General features: G+C 35.6%; 1 pseudogene; it reads left to right on the top strand.

The window, feature by feature from the left end:
* LOC111183574 (DNA topoisomerase 2-binding protein 1 pseudogene) overlaps nucleotides 1-22,271 on the top strand; it is a 114,527-nt pseudogene extending 92,256 nt beyond the window's left edge.
* The last annotated feature ends 260 nt before the right edge of the window (nucleotides 22,272-22,531 follow it).

Genomic DNA, 22,531 nt, shown 5'->3' with positions numbered 1-22,531 from the left:
ATGGGGAAAAACATACCCATTGCTAAGTTTTGTCCTTTGTGTTTTCATGTTTTAGAATCAGCTCATCAATTAATAATCATAATATTATGATTATTTGGTTGGGTTGCATTGAACCCAAATGGTTTGTTTGGGTTGCATTGAATCTAAAGATAAATTTAGGGAGAATTAACGTATTTAAAATATTTAATCTCATTCATTGTGTATGTATATGTATATACATATACATACAATGTATAGAGACAATGTGTATGAGAGAATATATATATACACACATATATATGAGATATATATATACAAATACACATACACTGTATTCATGGTATATCCCTACATTCATGTGGACTCTGAATTTCTCTCAATAGTGCTTTATAGTTTTCACACCATCCACTAGATTTATTCCTGAGTTGTTGGTATTTTTGACAAAACTGGAAATGGTTCTTCAAATTTAATTTTATCTTTTTTGTTTTGTTGCTGGTATATAAAAATAAAATTGATTTTTATGTAATGATCATTTCCCAGGGAGCATGCTCAATTCATTTATGAATTGTAAGAGTTTAACTGAAGATTCATTCAGCTATTTGAACCAAAAGAAAGTTTCTCTTTCTTATTCCTTTATTTCTTTTTGCCTACCCTATGTCAGAAATTGGATGAGATTTGTAATATAACATTTATGTAAAATTAAGAACTTGTATATACAACCACACTAAATACATTTTAAAGAAAGGAAACAATTCTAAATAAATGGTTGGAAAAGAACTGTAAGAACATACAGTGAATACTCATGGGAATGAAAATGATGACTAAAGGAGAAAATAATAAAATAACACAATATGAGAGGGGTTTTACATATATTGATAGATTTTTATGCCTTGAATTTAGAGGTAAGAATAGCTTATTGCTCTACATTAAAAGTAAAACAATTTACAATGGAAGACAGTTGCCTTGCCAGATAATGAAATGAATTATTAAGGTTCTACAGCAAAGTAATATGGAAAAAAAGATAAGTCAACAAAACAGAATAAAACACAGAAATAAACAGAAGATGATGTACAAACTGCTATCTAATAGATGAGAAAATTAAAATATGCAGGGGAAACCTGCATTATTATAGATTGGATATCAACAACTGGCATCCCAGTCAGGAAAATAAATAAAATTCTATTATCAACACTTTCTAGAATTTATAGTGAGTACTATTATTATTCACATTTTATGAATGAATAAACTAGCCACAGGGGGAAACACATATACACACACACATCATGGAAATGATTTTAAGTTTGAGAACCCATTGAAATTTCACAAAAACGATAAACAAATGAAACTACGTACTATAAAACATCTATAATATCACATACCATTAAAGAAATTTAAACAAATAACCTACTTAGAAACTGAGAAACAAAATTCAACAGTATGATGTTCAAAGTTCTCCTGTCTCTAATTAATTATATTAATATTAATTAGATATATAAACATAGAATATAAAAAGTGAAGTCAATAAAAATTCAAATGGCTAATAGCTATGTAATGAGATGCCCTAATTTATCCAAATAAATATAAATTCAAAACACGAAATTTCATTTTTCTTCCACTATCAAATCTAACAAAATGTACAATTGTATAAAATTTTGTTGAATGTATTTAAAAGAAGATGCCCTCACACCTATAACTAAAAGTGTTAATTAATGACAATTTTTGCAATAAAATTTGCTATATCAATAGAAATTAAATATACATATATTGTTAAACCAAGCTATGTGGCTGACAAGGTCTTGGTGCTCTAGCTGAGTGTCAGGCCTGTACCACTGAGGTGTGAGAGCCGAGTTCAGGACATTGGTCCACCAGAGACCTCCCAGCTCCATGTAATATCAAATGGCAAAAGCTCTCCCAGAGATCTTTAACTCAACGCTAAGACCCAGCTCCACTCAACGACCAGCAAGCTGCAGTGGTGGACACCCTATGCCAAACAAATAGCAAGACAGGAACACAACCCCACCCATTATCAGAGATCCTGCCTAAAATCATAATTAAGTCATAGGCACCCCAAAACACACCACTGGACGCAGTCCTGCCAACCAGAAAGACAAAATCCAGCCTCATCCACCAGAACACAGGCACGAGTCCCCTCCACCAGGAAGCCTACACAACCCACTGAACCAACCTTAGCCACTAGGGGCAGATATCAAATACTATGGGAAGTACGAACCTGCAGCCTGTGAAAAGGAGACCCCCAAAACAGTAAGTTAAGCAACATGAGAAAACAGAAAAACACACAGCAGATGAAGGAGCAAGGTAAAAACCCATCATATCAAACAAATGAAGAGGAAACTGGCAGTTTACCTGAAAAAGAATTCAGAGGAATGATAGTAAAGATGATCAAAAATCTTGGAAATTGAATGGAGAAAATACAAGAAACATTTAACAAGGACCTGGAAGAACTAAAGAGCAAAAAAGCAATGATGAACAACACAATAAATGAAATTAAAAATTCTCTAGAAGGAATCAATAGCAGAAAAATGGAGGCAGAAGGATGGATAAGTGACCTGGAAGATAAAGTAGTGGAAATAACTACTGCAGAGCAGAATAAAGAAAAAAGAATGAAACAACTTGAGGACAGTCTCAGAGACCTCTGGGACAACATTAAATGCACCAACATTAGAATTATAGGGGTCCCAGAAGAAAAAGAGAAAAAGAAAGGGACTGAGAAAATATTTCAAGAGATTATAGTGGAAAACTTCCCTAATATGGGAAAGGAAATAGTCAATCAAGTGCAGGAAGCACAGAGAGTCCCATATAAGATAAATCCAAGGAGAAACACGCCAAGACACATATTAATCAAACTATCAAAACTTAAATACAAAGAAAAAATATTAAAAGCAGCAAGGGAAAAACAACAAATAACATACAAGGGAATTCCCATAAGGTTAACAGCTGATCTTTCAGCAGAAACTCTGCAAGCCAGAAGGGAGTGGCAGGACATATTTAAAGTGATGAAAGGGAAGAACCTACAACCAAGATTACTTTACACACCAAGGATTTCATTCAGATTCAATGGAGAAATTAAAACCTTTACAGACAAGCAAAAGCGAAGAGAATTCAGCACCACCAAACCAGCTTTACAACAAATGCTAAAGGAATTCCGCTGGGCAGGGAACACAAGAGAAGGAAAAGACCTACAATAACAAACCCAAAACAATGAAGAAAATGGTAATAGGAACAAACATATCGATAATTACCTTAAACGTAAATGGATTAAATGCTCCAACCAAAAGACATAGGCCGGCTGAATGGATACAAGAACAAGACCCATATAACTGCTGTCTACAAGAGAGCCACTTCAGACCTAGGGACACATACAGACTGAAAGTGAGGGGATGGAAAAAGATATTCCATGCAAATGGAAATCAAAAGAAAGCTGGAATAGCAATTCTCGTATCAGAGAAAATAGATTTTAAAATAAAGACTACTACAAGAGACAAAGAAGGACACAACATAGTGAACAAGGGATCAATCCAAGATAAAGAATAACAACTGTAATTATTTATGCACCCAACATAGGGGACCTCAATACCTAAGGCAAATGCTAACCACCATAAAAGGGAAAATTGACAGTAACACAATCATAGTAGGGGACTTTAACACCCCACTTTCACCAGTGGACAGATCATCCAAAATGAAAATAAATGAGGAAACAAAAGCTTTAAATGAAACATTAAAGAAGATGGACTTAATTAATGTTTATAGAACATTCCGTCCAAAAACAACAGAATACATCTTCTTTACAAGTGCTCATGGAACATTCTCCAGGATAGACCATATCTTGGGTCACAAATCAAGCCTCGATAGATATAAGAAAATTGAAATCATATCAAGTATCTTTTCTAACTGCAGTGCTATGAGACTAGATATCAATTACAGGAAAAGAATCTCTAAAAAATACAAACACATGAAGGTTAAACAATACATTATTAAATAACCAGGAGATTACTGAGGAAATAAAAAACTACCTAGAAACAAATGATAATGAAAACACAACGACCCAAAAACCTATGGGATGCAGCAAAACCAGTTCCAAAAGGGAAGTTTGTAGCAATACAATCCTACCTTAAGAAACAAGAAAGATCTCAAATAAACAACCTAACCTTACACCTAAAGCAATTAGAGAAAGAACAAAAAAGCCCAAAGTTAGCAGAAGGAAAGAAATCATAAAGATAAGATGAGAAAGAAATGAAAAAGAAATGAAAGAAATGATAGCAAAGATCTATAAAACTAAAAGCTGCTTCTTTGAGAACATAAACAAAATTGATAAAACATTAGCCAACTCATCAAGAAAAACAGGGAGAAGACTCAAAGCAATAGAATTAGAAATGAGGGGCTTCCCTGGTGGCACGGTGGTTCAGAGTCCGCCTGCCGATGTTGGGGACATGGGTTCTTGCCCCGGTCTGGGAAGATCCCACGTGCTGCGGAGTGGCTAGGCCCGTGAGTCATGGCCGCTGAGCCTCCATGTCCAGAGCCTGTGCTCTGCAACGGGAGAGGCCACAACAGTGAGAGGCCCACATACCGCAAAAAAAAAAAAAAAAAAAAAAAGAGATGAAAAAGGAGAAGTAGCAACTGACACTTCAGAAATACAAAGGATCATAAGAGATTACTACAAGCAACTATATGCCAATAAAATGGACAACCTGGAAGAAATGGGCAAATTCTTATAAAAGCACAGCCTTCTGAGACTGAACCAGGAAGAAATAGAAAATATAAACAGACCAATCACAAGCACTGAAATTGAGTCTGTGATGAAAAATCTTCCAACAAACAAAAGCCCAGGACCAGATGGCTTCACAGGCGAATTCTATCAAACATTTGGAGAAGAGCTAACAGCTACCCTTCTCAAACTTCCAAAATATAGCAGAGGAAGGAACACTCCCAAACTCATTCTACGAGGCCACCATCATCCTAATAGCAAAACCAGGCAAAGGTGTCACAAAGAAAGAAAACTACAGGCCAGTATCACTGATGAACATACATGCAAAAATCCTCAACAAAATACTAGCAAGCAGAATCTAACAGCACAATAAAAGGATCATACACCATGATCAAGTGGGGATTATCCCAGGAATGCAAAGATTCGTCAATATATGCAAATAAGTCAATGTGATAAACCATATTAACAAATTGAAGGAGAAAAACAATATGATCATTGCAATAGATGCAGAAAAAGCTTTTGACAAAATTCAACACACATTTATGATAAAAAACACCCTCCAGAAAGTAGGCATGGAGGGAACTTACCTCAACATAATAAAGGCCATATATGACAAACCCACAGCCAACACTGTTCTCAATGGTGAAAAACTGAAACCATTTCCACTAAGATCAGGAACAAGACAAGGTTGTCCACTCTCACCACTATTATTCAGCATACTCTTGGAAGTTTTGTGTGTTTTTTTTGTTGTTGTTTTTTTTTGCGGTACACGGGCCTCTCACTGTTGTGGCCTCTCCCATTGCAGAGCACAGGCTCTGGACACGCAGGCTCCAGACACGCAGGCTCAGCGGCCATGGCTCATGGGCCCAGCCACTCCACGGCATGTGGGATCCTCCCGGACTGGGGCACGAACCCATGTACCCTGCATTGGCAGGCGGACTCTCCCCTACTGTACCACCAGGGAAGCCCCCTCTTGGAAGTTTTAGCCACAGCAATCAGAGAAGAAAAAGAAATAAAAGGAATCCAATCAGAAAACAAGAAGTAAAGCTGTCACTGTTTGCAGATGACATGATCCTATACAAAGAGAATCCTGGAGATGCTACCAGAAAACTACTAGAGCTAGTCAATGAATTTGGTAAAGTAGCAGGATACAAAATTAATGCACAGAAATCTCTTGCATTCCTATACACTAATGATGAAAAATCTGAAAGAGAAATTAAGGAAACACTCCCATTTACCATTGTAACAAAAAGAATAAACTACCTAGGAATAAAACTACCTAAGGAGACAAAAGACCTGTATGCAGAAAACTATAAGACACTGATGAAAGAAATTAAAGATGATACATACAGATAGAGAGATATACCATGTTCTTGGATTAGAATGATCAACATTGTGAAAATGACTATACTACCCAAAGCAATCTACAGATTCAATGCAATCCCTATCAAACTACCAATGGCATTTTTCACAGAACTAGAACAAAAAATTTCACAATTTGTATGGAAACACAAAAGACCCCGAATAGCCAAAGCAATCTTGAGAAAGAAAAACGGAGTTGAAGGAATCAGGCGCCTGGATTCCAGACTATACTAGAAAGCTACAGTAATCAAGAGAGTATAGTACTGGCACAGAAACAGAAATATAGATAAATGGAAGAGGATAGAAAGCCCAGAGATAAACCCACGCACATATGGCCACCTTATTTTTGATAAAGGAGGCAGGAATATACAATGGAGAAAAGACAGCCTCTTCAATAAGTGGTGCTGGAAAAATTGGACAGCTACATATAAAAGAATGAAATTAGAGCACTCCCTAACACCATACACAAAAATAAACTCAAAATGGATTAAAGACCTAAATGTAAGGCCAGATCCTATAAAACTCTTAGAGAAAAACATAGGCAGAACACTCTATGACATAAATCACAGCATGATCCTTTTTGAGCCACCTCCTAGAGGAATGAAAATTAAAACAAAAATAAATAAATGGCACCTAATTAAACTTAGAAGCTTTTGCACAGCAAAGGGAACCATAAACAAGGTAAAAAGACAACCCTGGAATGGGAGAAAATGTTTGTAAATGAAGCAACTGACAAAGGATTAATCTCTAAAATATATAAGCAGCTCATGCAGCTCAGTATCAAAAAAAACAAACAACCCAATCCTAAAATGGGCAGAAGACCTAAATAGACATTTCTCCAAAGAAGATATTCTGACATTACAACAAATACATGAAAGGATGCTCAACATCACTAATCATTAGAGAAATGCAAATCCAAACTCCAATGAGGTATCACCTCACACTGGTCAGAATGGCCATCATCAAAAAATCTACAAACAGTAAATTTTGTAGAGGGTGTGGAGAAAAGGGAACCCTCTTGCAGTGTTGGTGGGAAGGTAAATTGATACAGCCACTATGGAGAACAGTATGGAAGTTCCTTAAAAACTAAAAATAGAACTACCGTACGACCCTGCAATCCCACTACTGGGCATATACCCTGAGAAAACCATAATTCAAAAAGAGTCATGTATCACAATGTTCATTGCATCTCTATTTATAATAGCCAGGACATGGAAGCAACCCAAGTGTCCATTGACAGATGAATGGATAAAGAAGATGTGGCACATATATACAATGGAATATTACTCAGCCATAAGAAGAAATGAAATTGAGTTATCTGTAGTGAGTTGTATGGACCTAGACTCTGTCATACAGAGTGAAGTAAGTCAGAAAGAGAAAAACAAATACTGTATGCTGACACATAAATATGCTATCTAAAAAAAATAAAAAAAAAAAGGTCATGAACCTAGGGCCAGAACAGGAATAAAGAGGCAGACATAGAGAATGGACTTGAGGACACAGGGAGTTGGAAGGGTAAGCTGGGACAAAGTGAGAATGTGGCATGGTCATATATACACTACCAAATATTAAATAGACAGCTAGTGGGAAGCAGCCGCATAGCACAGGGAGATCAGCTCCGTGCTTTGCGACCACCTACAGGGGTGGGATAGAGAGGGTAGGAGGGAGACGCAAGAGGGAGGAGATATGGGGATATATGTATATGTATAGCTGATTCACTTTGTTACAAAGCAGAAACTAACACACCATTGGAAAGCAATTATACTCCAATAAAGATGTTTAAAAAAAATTTATCATACAAATACCATTTGTACATGGATAAAAAGGCATTTGTAAAATTGCAATATTGTTCACATTAGAAAAAAATTTATAGAAGATTAGTTCCATAATTATTTTATGCCCTAAATGGAATAGTGTGTGCCCTTTGAAATGGTGTACTTCCTTCATGTTTATCACACTTATGTCAATATATATGAATGGAAAAATCTAGGTACAGAAAGCTGAATTTTCTAGGCCATTTCTCAAGCAATTACAATCATGTATAGTTAGCTTATGCTACTATTTCCAGGAGGTTGTCATTCAGTGGCAGAGATAGAGAGGTGGGATCAAGATGGCAGGGTAGGAAGATCCTGAGCTCACCTCCTCCCATGAGCACCAAGGCTACAACTACATGTAGAACAACTTTCTCTGAGAATGACCATAAAACTAGCAGAACAGCTCTCCTACAATTAAGGAAATAAAGAAAAAGCACATTGGGGAGGGTTGGAGGGACAGAGATGCAATTTAGTCAGAACCCATATGCCCAGCATGGCAACCCATAAGTGAGAGGGTATATTACAAACTCAGAGGTCATCCCTAAGAAGGGAAGGGTTCAAGCCCCACATTGTGCCCATCAGCCATGGGAACTAGCACTGGGAAGATGAGCCCCCATAACAGGCTTTGAAAACCACTAGGTTTTATGAAACGGAGAGCCAGAGGGTAGTAGGAAACCAAGACTCTGCTTTTAAAGGGCTTGCACACAAACTTACTTATTTTGAGTTCCAGTGCAGAGGCAGCTGATTGAAATGCACCTGGTGCTCTAGGTGGCCTGGCAAGACCACCCTAGCATGCCCCCTGGCCCATGCCTGGCTCCAGCTTTAGCACTCCAACCAGTTGTCAGCCCCAGGTGCACCCAGGGAAAAGTCTTAGGATGTACCTGGGACCATGTCTAGACCACCCAACAAGACAGTGGCCCCTGGTGTGCTCTGAGAAAAGCCCTGGCCCACACCCATTCCAACTTCAGCCCTCCATCCAAAGCCACTGGACACAGCAGTTTACATAGGGATATTCCTACACAAGGCCATACCTAAAGACTAGGAGAGGTAAAAGTTTTGCCTATTTCATAGAAATATACACAGGAAGTCAAACAAAATGAGAAGATAGAAGAATTTGTTCCAAACGAATGAACAAGACAAAATCCAAGAAAAAAAAAAGTTAGTAATACAAAGGTAAGTGCTTTACCTGATAAAGAGCAATGGTTATAAAGATTGTCACTGGGAAAAAATGGAGAACCACAATGAGAACTTGAAGAAAGAGTTAGAAAGTATAAAAGAAACAATTAGAGTTGAAGAATACAATAAATGAACTAAAAAATACACTAAAAGAAATGAACACTAGATTAGATGATACAAAGGAATGGATCAGCAAACTGTAAGAGTAATGGAAATCACTCAAGCTGAACAGAAAAAAGAATAAAGAATTTAAAAAATGAGGATGGTTTAAGAGACCTCTAAAATAACATCAAGCATATTAACATTTGCATTATAGGAGTCCCAGAGGAGAAGAGAGAAAAGGGCAGATAAATTAATTGAAGAAATAATAGCTGTAAACATCCCTAACCAGGGAAATAAAGCAGAAATCCACATCCAGGAAGCATAGAGAGTCCCAAACAAGATGAACTAGATCAAGGAGGTCCACATCAAGACACTTCAAAAGATACACAAAATAAAAGATGTAAAAAACAATGTTACAAGATTAAATGTCAGGGGGAATAAAAATGCAGAGTTGTTAGAATGTGTTCAGATTTAAGAGATCATCAACTTAAAATAATCATAGGTATATGTATATATTTACATAAGAAACAAATGGTAACCACAAACCATAAACCTATAATAGATACACACACAAAACAGAGAAAGAATCCAAACATAACACTAAAGATAGTCAACAAATCACAAAGGAAGAGAGAAAAATATAAGAAGAAAGGCACAAAAATCAATACAAAAATAACCAAAGAGCAATTAAGAAAATGGCAAGAAGTATATACCTATCAATAATCACTTTAAATATAATGGACTAAACGCTCCGATTAAAAGACATAAAGTGGTTGAATGGATTAAAAAGAAAAAAAACAGATCATATGTATGCTGCCTACAAGAGACTCACTTCAGATCTAAACATAAAGGCTGAAAATGAGGGGATGGAAAAATGTATTCCATGGAAATGAAAATGAAAAGAAAGCCATGGTGGCAATAGTTATATCAGACAAAATGGACTTTAAAACAAAGACTGTAATAAGAGACAAAGAAGGACATTACATAATGATAAAGGGATCAATCCAAGAAGATATAACAATTGTAAATATATATGCATCCAACATAAGAGGACTTAAATACATAAAGCAAATATTAACAAACATAAAGGGATAAATTGACAGTAACACAATATTAGTAGGGGACTTTAAAACCCCACTTACATCAATGAACAGATCATCCAGACATAAAATCAATAAGAAAACCGTGGCTTAAATGACATATTAAACCAGATGAACTTAATATATATAGCACATCCCATCCAAAAGCAACAGAATATGCATTATTTTCAAGTGCACACAAAACATTCTCCAGGATAGTTCACTTCTTAGACCACAAAACAGTCTCAATAAATTTAAGAAGTCTGAAATCATATTAAGCATCCTTTTCTGGCAACAACACTATGAGACTAGAAATCAACTACAAGAAAAAATAAAACTGCAAAAAACAAGCATGTGAATGGCAAACAATGTGCTACTAAACAAACAATGGGTTACTGAACAAATCAAAGAGGAAATCAAAAAGTAACTGGAGACAAGTGAAAATGGAAACAAAATGATCCAAAATCAGACACAGCAAAAGCAGTTCTCAGAGGGAAATTTACAGCAATACAAGCCTACCTCAAAAAACAAGAAAAATCTCAAATAGACAATCTAATCTAGAAAAAGAACAAACACAACCCAAAGTTAGTGAAGGAAAGAAACAAACCAGATCAGAGCAGAAAAAATAGAGATTATGAAAACAATAGAAAAGATCAGGGCTTCCTTGGTGGAGCAGTGGTTGAGGGTCCGCCTGCCGATGCAGGGGACGTGGGTTTGTGCCCCGGTCCGGGAGGATCCCACGTGCGGCAGAGCGGCTGGGCCTGTGAGCCATGGCCGCTGGGCCTGCACGTCCGGAGCCTGTGCTCCGCAACGGGAGAGGCCACAACAGTGAGAGGCCCACATACCGCAACAAAACAAAACAAAAAAAAACCTAGGAATAAATCTAATTAAGGAGGTAAAAGACTTGTACTTGAAAACCTATAAGACATTGATAAAAGAAATCAAAGATGTCACAAATAAGTGGATATACTATGCTCTTGAATCAGAAAAATTAATACATGTAAAATATCCATGCTACCCAAAGCAATCTACATAGTTAATGCAATCCCTAACAAAATACCAATGGCATTTTTCACAGAACTAGAATAAATAATTCTAAAATGTGTATAGAAACACAAAGACCCTGAATAGCCAAAACAATCTTGAGAAATAAGAGCAAACTTGGAGGCAGCATGCTCTGTGTTTTCAGACTGTATTTACAAAGCTATAGTAAGCAAAGCAGTACTGTTCTGGCAAAACAAACAAACCAGACACATAGATCAATGGAACAGAATAGAGAACAAAAAATAACCCACACTGATATACACAATTAATCGACAGGAAGGAGCCAAGAATATACAGTGGGGAAAAGACAGTTCCTTCAATAAATGGTACTGGGAAAACTGGACCACTCCAATCAAAAGAATGAAACTGGGCCACTTTCTTACACCATACATGAAAATAAACTCAAAATGGATTAAAGACTTAAATGTGAGACCTGAAACCATAAAATTCCTAGAATAAAACATAAGCAGTACCCTCTTTGACATCTGTCTTAGCAATATTTTTTTGGCTTTGTTTTCTCATGCAGAGGCCAGAAAGGCAAAAATAAACCAATGGGACTACATACATCAAACTAAAAAGACTTTGCACAGTGATGAAAACTATCAAGAAAAAGAAAAAGGCCACCTACTAAATGGGAGAAGATATTTGCAAACAATATATTTGATAAGTGGTTAATATCTAATGAACAAGGAACTCATAAAACTCAATATAAAAAAAAATTAAAAATGGGCAGATGATCTGAATAGATATTTTCCAGAGAAGACAGGCAGATGGTCAGCAGGCACATTAAAGGATGCTCAACATCACTAATCATCAGAGATATGCAAATCAGAACCACAATGAGATATCACCTCACACTTGTCTGAATGGCTATTATCCAAAAGATAACAAATAACAAGTGTTGGTAAGAATGCAGAGAAAAGGGAACCTTCATGCACTGTTGGCGGGAATGTAAATTGGTGCAGTCACTACTGAAAACAGTATGGAGATTCCTCAGAAAATTAAAAATAGAACTACCATACAATCCAGCAATTCCACTCCTGAGTATTTTTCCCAAGAAAATGAAAACACTAATTCAAAAAGATATATTCACTCCAGTGTTTATTGCAGCATTATTTACAATAGTCAAGATATGGAAGTAACCTAAGTGTACATTGAGAGATGAATGGATAAAGAAGGTGTGATGTATCTGTACTATGGAATATTACTCAGCCATAAAAAAGAATGAAATCTTGCTATTGTGACAACATGGATGGGCCAACAGGGTATTATGCTAAGTAAAATAAGTCAGACAGAGAAAGACAAGTACTATATGATTTCACTTATATGTGGAATCTAAAAAACAAAACAAACAAACATAATAAAATGGATCCAGCCTCACAGCTACAGAGAAAAAACTTGTGGTGCTAGAGGGCTGGGGTTAGGGGGATGGGTGAAATAGATGAAGAGGATTAAGAAGTACAAACATCCAGTTATAAAATGAATAAGTCACATGGATGTAAGGCAAAGCACAGATAATACAGTCAATAATTTGTAATAAATTTGTGCTGTGAATGATGGTAAATAAACTCATTGTGGAGATCATCTTTCAATGTATAAAAATATCAAATCACTATGTTGTACACCTGAAACTAATATAATATTGACGTCAGCTATACTTTAATAATGTTGTACACCTGAAACTAATATAATATTGAAGTCAACTATACTTTAATAAAAAATATTAAAAAATAAATGGCAGGGGTAACTTCTTTTGGAACACATGCAATATATTTTTAATATGTAAGGGCACATAAAATATATTCTGAAGAATATTCTTAATATTCTTAAATATGAGCAGCTTAGTGCAAAAGACAAAATAATTTCTTTTTATAAAATAGAAAACAAAAATATAATTATATTAAAATAGAAACTCAAATATTAATTACTTTATGAGCAAAAAATATAAGGAACATGGAAATGTTCATGGTGGATTATATACCAAAAATGTAAAAATGAGTATAACTAACACATATGCACATCAAAAGACGATATCAACAAAACTATTAATTCTTTAGTCATTTTCTTTTGGTCGACGTTTAGAAAAGTTTGCATTTCTCTTTTTTGGGGGGCATCTGTATTTTATAAACATTTATTAATTTGCATTTAAAAAATTCTAAATACCTACAGTGATATAAAAAATGTTTTGAAATAAAATTTACAAAATCATAAAACTTAGGCAAAGCCTTGATGTTCCCTCTCTAATACCCCAAACTGTAAAATTCCTTATATTTGAAAAATAGATTCATCTTTCATAAGTACATTCTTATATGTTCATATAATATATCCACTGCAAAAAATAACAACATAAAAATCTTGCCACTATAAGAAAAAAATTATTTGGATTCTGGCCTATTTCTTTCACATTGTTTTTGTTTTGTTTTCATTTATTTGTTGATCATTGGAAAACCCAAGAGATTCTGAATGCACGATGAATTCATAGGGAAAATAATTGAACATTACACATTTGAAAAGTAAGTCTTCTCTCCCTTACTCTGAGCTTCTTAACCCTTCTTCCCATAACAAATAGTGTTACTTGTAATGTGTGCTTGCAATGAGATTTTACATATAAACAGGCATAGTGTGTGTGTGTGTCTTGTGTATGAGTGTGTGTTAGTCGAATGAATATTTATATAAAGAGAGAAAACATAAATAGTGGCATTATATACAGTGTTTTCTTCTCATTATTTACTATATATTCAGGTTTTCATTTTACATAACAAAAGAGATATATTATTTTTAAAGGATTGCATATTGTTCTATTGTGTGGCTCTAGAATAATTTAAAGTTTCGGAGTGTTAGAGATTTTGGTTATTCATTTCCAGTGTTTGTTTATACTTTAAAATTTGATCAAATAGTCTCTGTGCAGATACGTCAGTATACTTTGGCTGTATTTTTGGAAGGGAAATTTCTGGATCAAAAACAATAAGCTTTTAAAAAAAGTTCTGATGTATAGTGTTAAACTCTTCCTCATACATTTTAAGTCATTTTTATCAATAGATCATATAAGGTATTTCACATCTCTTTGGTAACAAAAAGTATCTTTGCTATTATTAAACAGAGATTTTTAATTCTGGTTTTAATTTGTATTTCTTTGACCTTAAGAGATATATCATCTTTTCATTCACTGAGTAGTCATTTGCCTGTTTTTGTGCATGTGAATATGTCTGTATGGAGAAAGTCTGTTTATGTCTGCTGTTCATTTTTCCAATAGATTGTTTGATTTACTTTTTTCTCATGAGCTGCAAGAAATCTTTAAGTACTAAGGATATTAATCCTTTGTTAGCCATATTCTTTGCACATATTTATTTGCAGTTTAATTACTCATTTGTCTTTTGACTTGCTTTATCTAATTGTGCCCAGATCCCCTTCAAAAGAAGAATTCATTGACCCAACTGCTGCCTGGGGAGCTGTTAGTTGAGAGTCTTTAGCTGTCAATTTCCTACGAATTGCCTCAGCTTCAGTTTATTTGCTCTCTGCAAGACAGGTCCTTCTGGAGTGGCCAATAACTAATGATTGATTCATTCTGGGGTAAAAAAGCCTCCCAAGGACACTCCTTAATACACACCCTGAACACTAAATTCTGAATCAGAATTTACTTCTCAAAGAGTGCAACTTATGCCACACACACACACACACACACACACACACACACACACACACAGCATTTACAAAGTTGCGATCCCTTTATATCTTCCTTAATTCTATATATGCCTCATCCAGAGGTAAATTCACTCCTCAAGGAAATCTGTGTTCATATATAATATTATATATATATATCTACAAGTGAGGTAAATTATACATTATAAATAATGTAAATTATAAATATATAATTTTTACAAAACATATCTATAAATAATGTAGAATATCATTTTGCACATTTAACATTTTCTAATATATATCACCACTTAATTTTTTCACTAACTTTTTTCAGATTCAACTATTTTGTTAGAAATGGCTTAGCTCATTCATTTTACCTGCTATAAGGTATTCCACCATATAAATACCCACTGTCCTGCTGATAGTCATTTAAGTAGTTTTCTGTTGTTCACTATCAGGTATATTTTTCCTCATGCATATGTGCATGAGTTTCCCTGTAGTACATATAACTAGGAATGGAAATTCTTGTTCAAGCAGATGAAAATCTTTAACATTACTAGAGAATTCCAAACTTATCATAAATGAAATTTCACAAATGTTCTAATTCTAAAACATGTTCTCCAAATAATTTCTTGCTTATCCATGAGATAGGTAGGTGGATGGAAAAATCATCTCCCATTAAACTAGGTGCCAGTTGCATAGTGGGTGGAAGATGAATTCGTGACATTAGCCCTATTTAAGTCAATACCTTCCTCCCACTCCCTGAGGTAGGACCTTTGGAAAGCTTTGTTTTATAATCAATTTTCTGATATTCACTGCTTATCATTGAACACTTTTTTCTCTATTAACCTCATAACTCTCATGCTTATTTTTTTATAAGCATCGTTATGGTAGAAAAGGCCTTCAGGCTATTTTGGCTCTCTTAGGATCTCAGAATTCAAGGTATTTCTGCACTTGCTGTCTTTAATTAAAACAAGGGAGCAAACATATCTTTCCAAAATGTACCTTTTTCATTGTTTAATTGTGAAAGCATGTGAAAACTGGATTTTGCATCTGCTCCCTGTTCCTCAGACACTAAGCTTTACCTGGTCTTCAGACTTTATCATTTCAGTGAGAGCTCTTATTTAGGAGTCAAATGTGTGAGGAAAAAAGTACTTATGGTGTCTCTGCAGGCTTATTCCCGAACCATTTCTGCTTTCTCTGCCATGAACAGCTTTTATTGAACTCAATCTACTCTAACATAGCAGCTCTTCCTCCCACTGTAATTAATTACTATGAAAAATCTAATATCTCTGCCTCATGGCTGCTCCAACTGAAATAGTTTTAGACTGTTTCTTAATGCAGGTTCAGATCCTTCCTACAAGCAAGCACATATATTTCTATACAACTGGATGTCAGTGGAATTCCTCTGGAAAGAATTTGAAATGGTAGAATAAGAAAGAGATGAGTTTGAATCCTCTGCTCAGTGCTTGTGTGCATTCAGTTATGTTAATCAAACTTTTCAAATTTTCAATTGCTTTATCTGCGAAATGACAGTATTTTTCCCTGTCGGGCTATTTGTGAGGATTAACTAGAAAAATTAATGTAAAAATTTCTAAAGGAGTATCTGGCACACAGTAGGCTCTTAATAGCTTTACTTCTTGTTTTGTTTCTCTTGCAGAAACCATTTCTCATATACTTTTAATTAAATGGTAAACCCTTATTTGATTCAAAAATATTTAAAATAGCAAAATATGTGAGACTATTTCAAGTACCCAAATATTTCATTGCAAACTAAAATAACCATATTTAAATTGTTCACTTCTGCATCAAATTATTTCATTTATGTTTTTTACTTATATTCATTGTAGACTTGTAGACTTGATATCTGTATGTTAATATTCTTGGCTTTGTCATATACAGTAATCACTTCTAATTCTATTCTGCTTGATAATCACATTTCCAATATGCTGTATTTCCAATATAACATCCTTATACTTCAGTTTGTCTCATATTGGGTCAAAAAATTCTCTCATTAACTCTAGTTAGAGTTCCAGTTTCCAACATTTTGAAGATTCACCAGGTAACTTTATTATGTTTTCCATGATTCATCTTGAAAAATAGCCTCTTTTTTAAAAAGTTTTTTAAGGAAACTCCATACTGTTTTCCATAATGGCTGTACCAATTTACATTCCCACCAACATTGTAGGAGGATTCCCTTTTCTCCACAATCTCTCCAGCATTTTTTGTCTGTAGGCTTTTTGTGAGGTGATACCTCATTGTAGATTTGATTTGCATTTCTCTAATAAGTAGCAATGTTGAGCATTTTTTCATGTGCCTGTTGGCCATCTGTATGTCTTCTCTGGAGAAGTATCTATGTAGATATTCTGCCCATTTTTTGATTCGGTTGTTTGTTTTTTTGATATTGAGCTGTATTAGCTGTTCGTATATTTTGGAAATTAATCCCTGTCAGTCACATTGTTTGCAAATATTTTCTGTAGGTTGTCTTTTCATTTTGTTTATGGTTTCCTTGGCTTTAAGTTTAATTAGGTCCATTTGTTTATTTTTGTTTTTATTTCCATTACTTTAGGAGATGGGTCCAAAAAGATATTGCTGCAATTTATGTTAGTGTTCTGCCTATGTTTTCCTCTAGGAGTTTTATAGTATCCAGCCTTACACTTAGGTTTTTAACCCATTTTGAGATTATTTTTGTGTGTTGGAGAATGTGCTAATTTCATTCTTTTACATGTTACTATAGGATCTAGCAATCTCAATCCTGGGCATATATCTGAAGAAAACCATAGTTTGAAAAGATACATGCATCCCAGTGTTCATTGCAGCACTATTTACAATAGTCACAACATGGAAGCAACCTAAATGTCCATCGACAGATGAATGGATAAAGAAGATGTGGTACATATATACAATGGAATATTACTCAGAATAAAAAATAATGAAATAATGCCATTTGCAGCAACATGGATGGACCTAGAGATTATTATACTAAGTGAAGTAAGCCAAAGAAAAATATCATATGACATAGCTTATATGTGGAATCTAAAAAAATGATACAAATTAACTTATTTACAAAACAGAAATAGACCCTCAGACATAGAAAACAAACTTATGGTTACCAAAGGAGAAGCAGAGGGAGGGATAATTTAGGAGTATGGGGTTAACATGCACACACTACTATATATAAAATAGATAACCAACAAGGACCTACTGTATAGCACAGGGAACTATACTCAATATTTTGTAATAACCTATAAGGGGAAGGAATCTGAGTAAGAATATATATATATATATGTATTTATATACATATGTATTATATATATACACTTTGCTGTACACCTGAAATCACTTTGCTGTACAACTGAAACACAACAACCTTGTAACTCCACTACACTTCAATTTTAAAGAAAAAGAAAGAAAAATAGCCTCCTTTAAAAACTTTTTCTCTTTATCCACATACTCTTAGTCCCAAAATGAGCTTGGATATCAGTGCAGTGCAAGATGGCAGACTTTGTAATAACCTCAGCTGATTCAACAATGAAGGATGACGAGCCAGACCATTTGCCCATAGAAGAAAATGATATAGACAATATGACCACCAGTAATAAAGAATCAGTAAATTCAAGTGGAAATGGAAGGAATGACTAAAGGAGCTCTGACACAGACCTTGGAGATGAGAGAGAACTTCAAAGCAGCTGCTGGAGATAATGTCTGCAACTTCAGTAGTGAAACCCCAAGGGCAGAGGACTTCCCTCTCAAGAAACGGTTCTAATAGTGCCTCTTCAAACCCTGACCGCACTCGCTCTGCCCACAGCCGACAAAGTAGAGTCCTGAAGGCACTGAGGCAGTCTCGCCAAACTGATGTCAACACAGAGCCCTCCCAGAATGAACAGATCATCTGGGATGACGCCACAGCCAGGGAAGAGAGAGCGAGACTTGCCAGCAATTTGTGGTGGCCTAGTTGTCCCACGCAATACTCTGAGCTTCAGGTTGACGTTAAAAAATTGGAGGATTCTCCTTTCCAGGAGCCTTTACATGATTCAGAAATTGCTGAACAGGCTGTGATCCTGGGAACACATGTGTGACTGAAGCCCCCAAACACCCGATCTCTGAAGAACTGGAAACTCCAATAAAAGACAGCCCCCTGATCCCTACGCCTCAAGCTCCAGGTATTGCCTTCCCCCTAGCCAACCCACCTGTGGCTCCACACCCTAGAGAAAAGATGATAACGGTAAAGGAGACTCACGAAGACTTAAAAAAACAGTACGTATTTCAGCTGTCATCTCTGAATCCTCAAGAACGTATTGATTATTGTCATCTGATTGAAAAACTAGGTGGATTAGTGATTGAGAAGCAGCGCTTTGATCCTAACTGTACACACACTGTTTTAGGGCATCCACATCAAAACGAGAAGTATTTACCCTCAGTGGCAGCTGGGAAGTGGGTGCTTTATTGCTCCTACCTTGAAGCTTGCAGGACTGCTGGGCGCTTCATGCCAGAAGGCTAAGAACGGGGAAGCAGTTCCATACTTGATGTTTTGACTGGAATCAATGTACAGCAACGAAAAGTAGCACTGGCAGCAATGAGATGGAGGGAAAAAATCCAGCAAAGACAAGAATCGCGCATTGTTGAGGGAGCATTTAGCAGGTGGAAGATTACTTCACATGTTCCTAGGTCCCGAGAAGCAGGATTCAAATGCCATCTTCAGTCAGGAGGAGCAAAAGTGCTACCTGGTCATTCTGTACCTTTATTTAAAGAAGCTGCACAGGAGCTTCCCTGGTGGTGCAGTGTTTGAGAGTCTGCCTGCTGATGCAGGGGACACGGGGTCGAGCCCTGCTCTGGGAGGATCCCACATGCTGCGGAGCAACTAGGCCCATGAGCCACAACTACTGAGCCTGCGCGTCTGGAGCCTGTGCTCCGCAACAGGAGAGGCCGCGATGGTGAGAGGCCCGCGCACAGCGATGAAGAGTGGTCCCCGCTTGCCACAATTAGAGAAAGCCCTCGCACAGAAACGAAGACCCAACACAGCAAAAATAAATAAATAAATAAACTCCTACCCCCAACATCTTCTTTAAAAAAAAAAAGAAGCTGCACATCTCTTTTGTGACTTTAATAAACTGATACCAGATGACTCGGGAGTTAATATAGAAGAAGCTGCTGCCCAGAATGTGTACTGCTTGAAAATGTAATACATTACTGATTTTCTTATGCAGGAATCCCCTCCTCAAATAGAAAATTACTGTCTACCAGAAGCTGTTTCATTTCTTCAGAATAATAAGGAAACTGGGACTGGATTCTCACAAAAGAGGACAGCTCCTACACAGAAAAATAAAATCGAATGACGTAGAGTATAGTAATTGTATTTACTTAGGTAACAAATGTTAAATGGTTTTTAAATTAATAGCTTGAATGTGACTGTGATGGATTTGTATAGTAATTTAAAGACAAGAACCTGAAGAATTCAGCTTCAGTGTAACAATGAGCCTGCTTGAAGTTAGTTTTAAACACCTGAAATTTTAATCATTGAAATATTAACTATTCCTGAATGGAAAGTTACCTGAAATAACAAAACACAACTCCTTAGCTAGCTTGTCATTAAACCATATTGACATGTGTATGGGGCTTTTTGTTATTTATTTTCTTGTAAATATCTGAGTCTGTAGCTTAGTGGAAGCTTTAGCAAGGTGATTGATTTTGCCTTAAAATGTCTGCTTTAATTCATAATAACAAGGAAGTTGTCAATTGAGATTTACTAATGTTTTCCCTGATTTTTAGCTTCTCACCATTTTACCTCTTTTTAACAGGAGCCTGGGCACAAGGTTTAATGAGGAATTGAGGCTTTCAACTTAAATGTGTGTGTATACAAATATATTCATATACATGAATATGATGTTTGCCAAGTTTGGGTGACAAAACTTGGAAAACAAAGACAAAGAATAAAAGTAGTGACTCAAAGTAGTTGTTCAAATTGATAAGTTTTTAAAAAGAAAAGCATTCTGGGGCATATACCCAGAGAAAACCATAATTCAAATATACACATGCACCACAACGTTCATTGCAGCACTATTTACAATAGCCAGGTCATGGAAGCAACCTAAATGCCCATTGACAGATGAATGGATAAAGAAGATGTGGTACATATATACAATGGAATATTACTCAGCCATAAAAAGGAATGAAAATGGGTCATTTGTAGAGACGTGGATGGATCTAGAGACTGTCATACATAGTGAAGTAAGTCAGAAAGAGAAAAACAAATATCGTAAATTAACGCATATATGTGGAACCTAGAAAAACGGTACAGATGAACTGGTTTGCAGGGCAGAAATAGAGACACAGATGTAGAGAACAAACGTATGGGCACCAATGGGGGAAAGTGGTGGGGGGTCTGGTGGTGGTAGGATGAATTGGGAGATTGGGATTGACATATATACACTAACATGTATAAAATAGATAACAAATAAGAACCTCCTGTATAAAAAATAAATAAAATGAAATTCAGAAAAAAGAAAGCATTCTGGCATCCACTCTCTTATTGAAGCAATAAAAGATTTGTAAAACAGCTTAAAAAAATGTTTATCATTGTATTTATAAAAAGACTAGTGCCTACTGTTGGTCATTTCAAAGTGCGACAATGTATTTATGAATATATGATTTACTTCCATTTTGATAAAGCTTTTATGACTAATTATACTTTGCTTTTGGATTACTCCCTCCCTTGTAGAAAACAAAGCAAAAGAGTCAAATAGGTAGCAATACATCTATCCATGTGGTTGGAAATAAATGCTCTTGAGACTGCAGCACAAGAAATACGTACAAACTTTAAAAGTACATGGGGAAAAAAGTAAAAGCATTGAGAAGAAATCCACACTTTGTCATCTAAATGAACTTGGAAAATGAGGGGAGCTAAGAATATATCACACTTGTAGGCAAATGCTTCAAGAGTAAGATTGTTTATATAATACTGAATATGACATGGATCATATTACCATTGTGGAGCATATGTTCTTTGGAAGCAAGAGAACATCAACCCACTATATAGATAAAAATAGTAAAAACTGGAATCACATGAGAGAAATGCTCAACTTCTAAACTTTAATAGATCCAAAATGAACCTGCAAATTGAGAATTAACACCTGTTCTGGATCATTATCACAGTAAAGTGCCAAGTGGAGATTTGTCTATATGTGGGAAATGCTTTATTCTTCAAGGTCAGCTGCTAATATGTATCATTTACATAAATGTTTCTATTAGCAATCTCATATCAATTTGGAAAAAAGAAAAAGTAGAATATATTTGCCAAGTTTTTCTACTAGGATAAATTGGGAGAGTCATTTATCCAGAGTCACTTACCAAAAATTTTCCTCAGCTGTAACAAAGATAATACTACCTGGAACAAAATGATGACAGATGGACAAATGACGCCTAATTCTTCAGTCATGTTCAGGAGGAGTATATAGGGTGTGGGCCATGAGACCAGCAAGGATGTTTGAAGAGTTATCTCAGTACTTTTCAGGAGGGATCAGAGCAAATAAATGAGACTTACTGATCATTCTTCTCCTCTGTGGGTCAGAAATAAACTTTGAAGTACAGTCTCAAATAACACTCAGAATAAAGGT

The sequence above is a fragment of the Delphinapterus leucas genome, chromosome 16, assembly GCF_059928025.1.
Source record: "Delphinapterus leucas isolate spDelLeu-1000000601 "Yukka" chromosome 16, BTC_Dleu_Yukka2, whole genome shotgun sequence".
Taxonomy (NCBI): Eukaryota; Metazoa; Chordata; class Mammalia; order Artiodactyla; family Monodontidae; genus Delphinapterus; species Delphinapterus leucas.
The sequence above is the reverse complement of the archived record's forward strand: the minus strand, read 5'-3'. Positions and strand labels throughout refer to the sequence as shown.